This window comes from Bombina bombina, chromosome 8 (assembly GCF_027579735.1).
Source record: "Bombina bombina isolate aBomBom1 chromosome 8, aBomBom1.pri, whole genome shotgun sequence".
Lineage (NCBI taxonomy): Eukaryota > Metazoa > Chordata > Amphibia > Anura > Bombinatoridae > Bombina > Bombina bombina.
Window position 1 is genome coordinate 166,728,627 of NC_069506.1, and position 12,438 is coordinate 166,741,064.

Consider the following 12,438-nt stretch of genomic DNA (forward strand, 5'->3'; position numbering starts at 1 on the left):
AGCATTATCGGGCCAAGATTTGAACAGGGAAAAAATTAGATCCACGTCCCAGAAAAAAATCATGTTTAGGGCCTGGAGGACGTTTTAATCTGATGGCCTTGAGCACCCTACAAACCAAAGGGTGTTTACCGACGGAAAGGTTATTAATCAAATTATGTCTGGCAGAAATAGCTGAACGATGAACGTTAATAGTTCTGTAAGCCAGACCTGAATCAAAAAGATGAGACAGGTAGTTGATAATTTCCGTTAAATTTGAAGAAACGGAATCCAAGTTTCTCTGCAGGTACCAGCCAGACCATTTAGACCAGGCGGCGAAGTAAAATCTATGAGTACCTGGGGCCCAAGACTCTTGAATGAGAGACTTAGTTCCTTCCGAAAGGTCTTGGAGAGTCCAGGGTCCCCTGAGATCATCCATGCCACTAGGAGAAGAGAGCCTTGGAGAACTAGATTGTGACAATTGCCCTCCAGATCTGTGAGAAGATGGGGAAGAAGTGGAAAATGAACTGGAAGATTGATGGACATCTCCAAGAGAGAGGGGTACCATGACTGAGTCGGCCAAAGGGGGGTCACAATCGTTAAGCAGAGAAGATCCCTGTGAACAGTTGAAATTGTCCTTGGAATCATCAAAAATGGAGGGAATGCATAAACTCCCTGCAGAGGCCATGGATGAAGAAAAGCATCTATGGCTGCTGCCTCCGGATCCGGATGCCAGCTGAAGAAAACACAAACCTGAAAATTGGTCCTGGACGCAAAAAGATCCAAACAAAAGGGACCTCTAAGAGATTGGAGAGAGAGAGAAATAAACTCCTGTCCAATTTCCAGTCGCTGAGATCTGTCAAATGACAAGAACCCCAATCCACCGCTGAATTCGATTGACCTGGAATGTATTCTGCTTTGATCTAAATATTCCTGTCCAAACAAAGATGAATAAAATATTTGGTGATATTGGATAAGTCTCTGGATTTGGTGCCTCCCAAATGATTGAGATACTGCACCGCAGAAATATTGTCCATACGCAGGAGAATAGAGACTGGAGAAGAAAAATTGGCAAAACTTTTGACTGCAAATGAGCCAGCCAATAACTCTAAACAATTGATATGAAAGCATTTCTCTTCCAGAGTCCTTTTGCCACCTGTGATGGAGGGGCCACAATGAGCTCCCCAGCCTGAAAGACTGGCGTCAGATTCGATAACGAAATCTGGGGTTTTGCCAAAAATGGCTCTCCCATTCCAGGCTTCTAAGTGAGAAAGCCACCAAGAGAGTTCGTCTTTGGCTTGTGATGAAAGAGAAATCAAAAGAGAATAAGAAAAACCTTTTCTCAAATGAAGGATCTTCAACCTTTGACGTTCGTGATAATGTAAGGGAGCGGGGAATATAGTCTGAATAGAGGATGATAGTAAACCTACTATCCTGGCTATAGTCCTGATTGGTACTGAATCTTTGGATAAGGTTTTTGACATTTCTTTCTTGATGTTCTTTACCTTGTCCGAAGGAAGACTCAAGGTGGAAAGAACTGTATCTATCTGGAAACCTAAGAAAGTTAAAGATTTGGTAGGAGACAAAATTGATTTCTGTTTGTTCACAACAAAACCTAACGAATCTAGTAAGGAAATTGTGGAAGAGAGATGGTTCTGAAGAGAGAGAAAATCCTGGTCCATGTAAGAAGTATAATTTGGATTACAATTTCTTGTTGAATTCAGACTTAATATCTAAACCAGTTTCTAGGAACAAATTGAACTAACTAGAGAGTGGTATCTCATTGCAAATATGTACTAGACTGAAATACAACAGATTGTATCTTTGAACAGAAATTCAAATGATGTCGTTTCACAATCACCACAGAGATAAAGGCTTATGAAGTCCTTGGATCATAAACACCATTGTCCAACACATTCCTGGAACTTCAAAGGATCATAAACAGCATTGTCCAACATCAAACAGTGTACGCCTGGAGTCCTGTCAAGTGTGTTGTCCAACATCAAAGGAGGTTAACAGCTTATGCCCTGGAGTACTGTCAAATGTCATTTCTTGGACAACGGTGACACCTACAGGTAGCTGGCTACTTTTGCTGGGACTTATCAACTGGACATTTAAGCAATAACAGCTTATGTCCTGGAGTCCTGTCAAATGTCATTTCTTGGACAACAGTGACACCTACAGGTAGCTGGCTACTTTTGCTGGGACTTATCAACTGGACATTTAAGCAATTATCAACTGGACATTTAAGCATTTGATTGGCTAAGACATTCTTCAAGGTGGGGCTATATTTCTTTAAATATGCTGTGGAAAGAACAGACAGGTAGGAAGGACATATAACACCAACAGGTAATAGACAGACTGCAGCAATCTTCGCATGCACCCACCCACAGGCATTAGTTTATAGTGTAGACAGGTTAGACGAATAGAGCCTTGTATATCAGACGCTTCTCTTACTCTTATTGTAATTGCCTATTGTTTATTAAATTTACCACATATAAATATTATGTGTAAGTGAAATTTATTTATTTAAAAACATAGTTTGTTGTTAATGGAAAAGCCTGACAGGTTTCAGTCATATCCCGGTATTTAGGGGGGCTTTTTCACATTGGCGAAGCCAGGCAGGTTAGCGTTCCAGTTTTTTTTTTTTTTTTTTTTTTTTTTTTTTGGAATACAAGAGCTTGTGGAGCCCAATACAAGCGGCTGCACTTGCAGCAGGACTCAGACGTGAGGGATCTGGAGAGGGCCGTACAAGGACAAGATTACTGGACCACTTGTTATAAGGTAAGATGGAAGCTATTAATAATTTTGCTGATGATTCAACTGTTGAATATGTATGCAAAGATGGTTTAACTGAATTAGATTTGCTAGATGATTTGCTGCAGCAATTTGAGAAGGCTAATAATAAAATAGGGAAATTTGTGCTGAATAAAAGAAAAAAATATATTGCTAATCTTGCTCAGCTAGTTTTACAATATAAGTGTGCTTTAGAAAAGAGAAAAGTTTTTACCACAGCAGTAGTAATGCCTGTAAATGTTTCTGTTACTGATCTAGACATTTGTCCCACATGCCATTTAAGTAAAGAAGATATAGAAAGTCTAGGGGAACAATTTGTACAAAGAGGACACACAATAGCAACTTTGACACAAAAATTAGAAGAAGAGCGTCTTAGACATTTTACACCCTTTCCTATTTACACTGCAACAGGGGGAGAAGAAGCACAATGTCACACACCATTACATACAAATAGCCAGGATAAATTGCAACGTCCACTTTTTACTAGATCTGAAGCTAGCCCCAACACACATACCAGAACACATAACTTCCCCACACGTACCTCCTCAGCAGAGGACCCATATAAAAAATATGCTCGTGAAATCAAGACACTTATTCCACCCTTTAATTCAAATGCACATATTGTAGATAATTTAGTTACCTTTGAACAATTTGTTACCCAGTATAGCCTTGATGACCACACTGCATGTCAGCTTCTTAAAATCTGGTTACCCCCCCACTACAGTAACTCATTAGAACTCCAGCTAGAGTATGGATATTGGGCTGACAAGGAGGAACGCAGTAATCAAATTTTAGGTCTTACTAATATAGACACTACTGATACATCATTCCTAGACACAATCGTGCCCCAGCCAAATGAAGACCCATTTGCATTTTGCACTAGATTTCATGAGGTTTACTGTAAAGTTTATAAAAGACCAGATCTACAAATTGGAGATCCAAAAATGTTACGCATATTAGCAGGGAAATATAAGGGTATGGATTCTACTAATCGTAATTTACTAGCTACAGCATGTAACTTTTATGAATTTCTCAGAATGCTAGATGAATGGAGGAAAGATCAAGCCCTTAAGGTTAAATTTCCACAAGTTTCCCTAATAACTAAAAATGAGGGTAACAATACACTTCCAGATAAATTCAACACATCCCGTATATGTTATGCATGTGGAAAAATAGGACATATTAAAAAACACTGCTGGCAACGCAAAAACAGTAATGAAAAGAGGGGCCAAGTACATGCTGGGGTATACCACACCTTTAGACGGCACAATCCCAATCCATATACACCATTAAGAGAGCAGCTTAAAAAGGGATACTATGATCCCAGAACCACTCAGGTCAGAACCGTAGAGGATCCTAAATCCTATGACAAAGATACAGCTAAAATTCCAACTGCACCCCTAATTGACCTCAGTGATGGAGGACATGATGTGCTCTCACAATAGGGGTGTCAGGCCCCTGTTAAAATGGTACCTATCTGCCAGTTGCAGAAGGACCATAGCGGTAGACCTAGTGTTTCAGGTGTGGTTGGGGGCCATCACACAAATATACTTCTGGACACAGGTGCTTCCGTTAGCCTAACATCATTACCACTCTCTGTTCCACTCTCAACACCACATACTCACTTAGTAGGGCTAGGCGGGGCACATACAAAAGCATTGCTTGCACCCTCAGTAACCATACAGCTAAAATCTTGGAGTGGCACATTTCCTTTTTGGTGTACTTCACAGGGAGATGAAACAATCCTTGGTGCCGATATAATGCGCACTGCTGGGATGCTTATTGATTTATGTAATGGTATGCTATGGAAAGACACATGTAATCGCAAACCTGTTATTTTGGATTTTGAACACCTAGCCCCAATTCCACCAATTCATTTGATACAAGATGCCCCTTTACAATTCCCTGTTACAGATAATGAAACAGTTAAGACTTTAGTAGAAAAATTCCCATATGTGTGGGCCCAAGGTAAAAATGATTGTGGTGTGCTTAAAGGAAGTGAAATTTTGGTTCAGGGACCTGACCCTCCACCACAGAGACAATACAGGTTTCCTAGTGAAGCTATTCAGCCAGTTAGGGAAATATTACAACAATTACAGGAGCAAGGAATTGTGCGGCCGTGCAATTCTACAAACAACAGCCCCATTTGGCCGGTAAAGAAGAAAAATGGTACATATAGACTGACTATTGATTACCGTATGTTGAATAAATATACTCCACCCATCACTAACATTGTGGCTAGAACACCTGATATAATTTCCAAACTTAACCCTGAAGCATCAGTTTACAGTGTCTTGGACATAAGTAATGGATTCTTCAGTGTTAAATTACACCCTGATTGCCAATATAAATTCTCATTTTCATTTGAAGGACAACAGCTAACTTTCACTACTTTAACTCAAGGTTTTCACTCTTCTCCCACATATTTTCACCAATGTCTGGCAGAGGTATTACAATCATTTTCATGCCCAGACAATCTCATACAGTATGTTGATGATTTATTGCTTCAGACATCAGATATTGCTTCTCATGTACAATTGTTAGCTGAACTATTGTCACTCATCCAAAATTCAGGCCTAAAGCTTAATACTAGTAAAGTTCAGCTTGTGCAACATGAAGTTGTATTTTTGGGAATACGTATCTCACAAGGTCAAAGGGCAATTGAAAAGGATAGAGTTAATGGGATCCTCAATACACCTCAGCCCACCAATAAATCTGGAATACGAAAATTTTTGGGTTTAGCCAATTTCTCTAGGGACTTCATTGAGGGGTTTGCAGGTATCGCAAAGCCTCTGTATGACCTTCTTAAAGGAACAGAACCAGAGAGTAATCCAATCAATTTGAACACAGAAGCACAACAGGCCTTTATTTTTTTAAAGCAAGCTTTAGCAAGTGCCCCTGCCCTGTTAAATCCTAACCCATCTAAAACTTTCTATATTCAAGTTGCTGCAGATGATAAGATCATAATAGCAGTGATATTACAAGAGTCACATAAAACACACAGGCCTGTGGCCTATCTTTCCAGACTATTAAGTCCTGTGGAGAAAGGATTTGATGCCTGTACAAAGCATTTGCTTGCACTCCACTGGGTTATCACTACATCCAACCATCTGATAGGTTTTTCCCCATTAGTGATTCAAACACCACATACACCACTAAAATTGCTATTAGAAAAACCACTGGCAGGGATATCATCTCAACGCATAGCAAAGTGGCTAGTAGATTTACAGGAAAGGCCCATCAATATTCAGCACAATGCCAAATATATCTTACCTCAACTGATGCAGTACGAGGGAATGCAGCACCAGTGTGAACAATTAGATATTCATGAATGTAAAACAATATTTTATGCTGACACTCTTTCTGATTCTTTGCATGTTTTTGTAGATGGTTCTCGCTACTGGAAGGAGGGTAAGTTTTACACTGGCAGCGCAGTCGTCTGCATTTCCAGAGAATGTCGCCTTTTAATAAAACTCCCACCATACTACTCAGCGCAGCGGGCAGAACTAGAGGCTATATCTTTGGCTATACAACATTTTGCAGACACTGATTTAACCATTTACACTGATAGTTCTTACATGGCCAAATCCCTAACAATACATTTGCCACTGTGGGAAGCAAGAGGTATGATTGATGCAGCTGGCAAACCACTCATACATTCTGAACAGCTGACACATCTCATAGATTTAGGCCGTAAACATAAAGGGAAAATAGCCATTGTTAAAGTTAAAGCACACTGTAATGCAACTGACTACCTCTCACGTGGCAATCATGAGGCAGATGAAGCAGCCAAAGAGGCGGCCATAAATGGCACACTTACCCCTCCTGAACAAACTATAGCTAAAATTGACAAGGCCAACATAGCTCTCCTCAGCTTACATGAGGAACAGCTCAAAGATGAAACACTAACAAATATAATAACACACATAGCAGAGTTCCCTCAGTATGAAGTTCAAGACAAAGTTCTGTTCTATAGAACAGAGGACAGCATTGTTTTTGTAGTACCTGAACACTTACAACACCCTATAGCTCAGGACGCACACACACGTTGGGGCCATTTAGGTATCCAGTCTACATTTAACATTCTTCAAAAATCATTTCACTGGCTGAAAATGATTGACACTGTTAATAAGGTTATACAGGAATGCTTAATTTGTGTCCAAAACAACCCCAGACCAAAAGGACAAAGGCCCATATTACAAAGAGTTCCTTTAGCAAATGGTCCATGGCAGTCCTTACAAATTGATTTTATAGGCCCTCTTATATCTGCTTCGTCAGGTCTCAGATATGCCCTAGTGGTAGTTGACATATTTTCAAAATGGGTAGAAGTTATTCCGTTACGCAACAATACTGCATTGGCTACAGCCAAAGCACTGTGGGAACATGTTTTTTCCAGATGGGGATTCCCACGTGTAATTGAAAGCGACCAAGGTTCACATTTTACAGGGAAAATTATGCAAAATTTATGTGACATGCTAGGCATACAACAGAGGTTTCATATACCTTATCACCCACAGTCAGCAGGTATAGTAGAGCGAATGAATCGTACACTGAAATCTCGCATTGCAAAAATGATACAGGATGCAGGGGGAACTTGGGTACAACATCTGCCCGCTATTCTCATGGCTATAAGAGCGCTGCCTTCTACCACTACCAAAATTTCCCCTTATGAGTTAATGACAGGCAGAGTCATGAATCTCTCACACCCCAATGAACCTTCACTTTCTACTCCTCTTAGGGAAGCAATATCTAAAGAACAGTTTCTTAAAGCCGTGCAAGACCAGGTGAAAGAAAATCTGATATTTGCAGCACACAACATGGCAATACCATGTAAAGAGGGTGCTGAAATTACAGACCCCTCAAACCTATTTGGACCAGGCAGGCTTGTCATGGTCAAAAGATTAGGCCCCACAGCACCATGGAGTGCAAACTGGGAAGGACCCTATGTAATAACAAAAAAACTTGGTTCTACTGTAATACAGGTAGAAAGCAAGCAGAAAAGCAAAAAGAAAAGGAAACAACTTTCAAAATGGGTACACATTGACCAATGTAAATTAGTTCCAATAAGTGATGTACAGTAATGCATAACTTTGTATTAATTATTTCTCTCTCTCTTCCTCCTTATTTTACAGATACTGACAGCAATCTACTAAGGAGTCAACTAAAAGAAGTCTTTCATAATGAATACAGTTCTTTTCATAATAGCTGTGGGGCTATTCCATTGCATACAGTCTCTAAAACCTGCATCTGAAGATTATTATTTGTATTCAGCATATCAGAGCTGTTGGGACAGGAGTGGATATAATGTACAAGGATATGTTGCAGTAACAGATAGTGAATGTTGTGTAAACTGGGTAAAATCCACACAATTCTTTGATTTACCTTTGAACCTGTATCAGGTAGAGAGCATTAACACCAAAAGGCTTTTAGCTCTAGGAATATCTTATAATTACTTTGAGTGTAATGGTCAAATAAGGAAAATAACATTGCAGGTAGAAGCAATTATTGACAGGTTAGATACACATCCATCTAAAGTAAGGCACATTCTATTTGCACAGGGATTAGGCACAACTATTATAATAATTAACATGCACCTCTATACAAACACTACATCTTTGCCTAAAATATCTATTTCTGAAGTCCCCACCACACCCAGTTCCTATATAAAATGTGTAAAACCCCAGAAGGTAACAACACCCTTTCAACCCAAACTCACAGATAAAGGTCCCATATTTTTGGATGTTTCTTGGGCTATGGTCACTTGGACCTTTGATAGAAGGAGGTGGGATATTTCTAATTATTATTATAAATGCAAAAGTTTAATAAAAACTGGCTTACAACTGTATGATCAATGGGGTATGCAACAGAATAGGAAGAAAAGGGACACAATTGATAGAATTCTGGGAGGTGTAGGAACAGGAATAGGGCTGCTTAACTCTGTAGATTTACAAGAAGTTTATAGTAAAATCCAAGCCTTGGGATTTGATACAGCAGAGGGTCTAAAGGTACAATCTCAGATAAATAATCTATTGCTTGAGATCAGTGAAAGACACACTCAAACCATAGTAAACATAGACTCACATCTGCTAGGGGTTGTAAATGATCTAATCAACAGTGAAATCAATACAACATCAGACATTTCATTTGGTTTGGCATGTACACAGGCACAGGCAGAACTATCAGCCAATTTCAAAATTATGATGCAAACATTGTCTGATGGTCATGTGCCTTTAATGTTTATTAATGTTAAACATGGTCTTACTAATTTTGCTTTAAACAATATGAAACTATGGGTAAATGACTGGCATGGATGTAATAATAGCATGTGTACTGCATCCTCTCTAATTCCTGTGGCAGGGGTCAGAACTGAGCTTCAGAGACTGGTTTCTTTAGGAATTCCAGTTTCTGACACTCAAGCTATGTTTTGCAAACTGAAATACGACACTCTTATCTTTAGGAATGGGGAATGGACACAGATGGACCTGTCTCTCTGTGGCCAACACCCCATTACTAAAACATATGTGTGTACACCTGGCCAGTACAGAGAAGTATATACATCATGCTGGCATAACAATTCTCAATGTCAAGTGGTTGTTGAAACAGTCTCTTCTAATAACATTGTGTCTTATATGGGACATGGTAGGGTGTGTTTTATACTCTTAAATGAGCTCAGTCAAATTAAATGGTTGTCTTACAATGGGTGTCAGGGGAATCAGGATTTGCCAAGGGGACTTTATTGTGGGGATAACTTGCATTTACTGAATATTTCAGGAATGGTGTTTACGGTTCCATTTATTTCACAATACTCAGTTGGGTATAGCCCTAGTATAAATATTTCTTTAGTACCTCTAAATATAAGGAATGCATCTGTTCTACTAAAATGGGGTAAAATAATTGAATCAGACATTGTGCTCCTCAAACAGATGAAAGACTCTGACGAGCAAACTAAAGTAGTTATTCAACATTTTCAAGGTCAAATTGAGCAACTTATTCCCCACATCGAATCAGTTTCTAACACGAATATTTGGCATCGCATATTTGGACAATCTTCCACTGTAAATAATTTTGCATATTATTTGATTCATCCTATGTTTATTATCTTTATTTGTTCTATTGTATGTTTTGTTATACAAATTGTTCTTTGTACAAAAGTTAAGCGTATGACATCCAAGGCTAGACACATGATTAGAGAAGTTAGATATATACACTTAAGGTAGTTGAAATCATAACTCATCTGTTCGGCCAGCATATCCATAACCCACACTGATAAAACCACAGGTCTGAAAAGGAAATGTTACTGTTCTAACACAACAAATACTCGTGTGTCATTCAGACACAAAGAGGGGATGTAAGAAGTATAATTTGGATTACAATTTCTTGTTGAATTCAGACTTAATATCTAAACCAGTTTCTAGGAACAAATTGAACTAACTAGAGAGTGGTATCTCATTGCAAATATGTACTAGACTGAAATACAACAGATTGTATCTTTGAACAGAAATTCAAATGATGTCGTTTCACAATCACCACAGAGATAAAGGCTTATGAAGTCCTTGGATCATAAACACCATTGTCCAACACATTCCTGGAACTTCAAAGGATCATAAACAGCATTGTCCAACATCAAACAGTGTACGCCTGGAGTCCTGTCAAGTGTGTTGTCCAACATCAAAGGAGGTTAACAGCTTATGCCCTGGAGTACTGTCAAATGTCATTTCTTGGACAACGGTGACACCTACAGGTAGCTGGCTACTTTTGCTGGGACTTATCAACTGGACATTTAAGCAATAACAGCTTATGTCCTGGAGTCCTGTCAAATGTCATTTCTTGGACAACAGTGACACCTACAGGTAGCTGGCTACTTTTGCTGGGACTTATCAACTGGACATTTAAGCAATTATCAACTGGACATTTAAGCATTTGATTGGCTAAGACATTCTTCAAGGTGGGGCTATATTTCTTTAAATATGCTGTGGAAAGAACAGACAGGTAGGAAGGACATATAACACCAACAGGTAATAGACAGACTGCAGCAATCTTCGCATGCACCCACCCACAGGCATTAGTTTATAGTGTAGACAGGTTAGACGAATAGAGCCTTCTACATCAGACGCTTCTCTTACTCTTATTGTAATTGCCTATTGTTTATTAAATTTACCACATATAAATATTATGTGTAAGTGAAATTTATTTATTTAAAAACATAGTTTGTTGTTAATGGAAAAGCCTGACAGGTTTCAGTCATATCCCGGTATTTAGGGGGGCTTTTTCACTCCATAACTAAGATGTCCAAATAAATTATCAGACGAACACCCCGAAGTCTCAACCAAGCCACTACTGGTTTCATCAATTTGGAGAAAATCCAAGGGGCGGATGAAAGACCATAAGGAAGACAGGTGAAATTCCAAAATAAATCCTCCCAACGGAAGGTTAAAAACTTCCAATGTTCTTGGGCGATTGGAACAGTTAGATAAGCGTCTGTGAGGCCTATACGAAACAACCAATCGTTTTCTCTTAGGCATTCTCTTAATAAGTGAATACCCTCCATTTTGAAATGATGGTATGCAACATAAGCATTTAGGGATTTTAAATGTATAACTGGTCTGAATTGATTGTTTTTCTTTTTTACTAGAAATAAGTTGCTTAAATAGATATTGAGAGGTTGATGAATGGGGAGAATTGCTTTTTTGGAAAAAAAGAGTTGAAATTTTGTTTTGGACCAGAATTTTGTCCTCTTGAGAAAAATGAATAGGCTGAGGAAATTTTATTTGAATGGGATGGGAAATGAATTCTATATGAATGCCTGACACCGCTTGAAGAACCCAAGGGTCTGTGGTGATTGAAATCCAATTTTGGGCGAACAGGGCGATTCTGCCACCAATTCTGTCTGGGGAAAAAAGAACATGGGAAGAAAATAACATATTTACCTGGAGCTTGTCTTGCTCTTGTTCTGCCCCTGAAACCTCTTTGATTCCATGGACGTCCTCTTGATGGGAAAAAGGAAGAGGTTGATGGCTCTTGGAAATTCCTTTGGTATTGAGTTTGGAATTGAGAGGGATAATGGGACTGATGGGATTGGAAATAATGAGACCTGGATAAGAATGGTTGACGGCCGGGAAAGCGGCCTCTGCCTCTCTGGCCCGATCAGAGAAATTTTGGTTTGAATAAACATTTTTCTTAACCGAGGTCTTAACTTTATTCAAATTAGAGAATGTATTGACATATTGGCTTAATTCTTTTAAATAAGAATCCCCAAATAAGAGGCCATTGACATCTGAGGCAATCTCGTTAGAGGCAAAATCACATATTTTTGGATCAATCTTGCGCATAATATTGCGCCGTCTTTCCAGGGATAAAGCTGTATTAGTGTTGCCTATAAAACAGAGGAGTCTTTGGACCCACTCTCGGACAATGTAAGGGTCTAGAGGAGAATTTTGTGGAACTCCCATTTCTGACATTTCGAATAATTTAGATAAAGGACCCACAGTATCCAGTAACTTATCTTGGCAGATCCTCCACAATCTGTCAACGCTTTGAGTTTATACCCTGGGGCACCAATAAATTTTAAAATCTTAGGATCAACCTCAGGGGTAAGGGCAGCATTTTTGGGAAGTAAGGGGCGAGGACATTCTGCCCTCATATTATTTCGGGTTTTCTTTTTTAAAA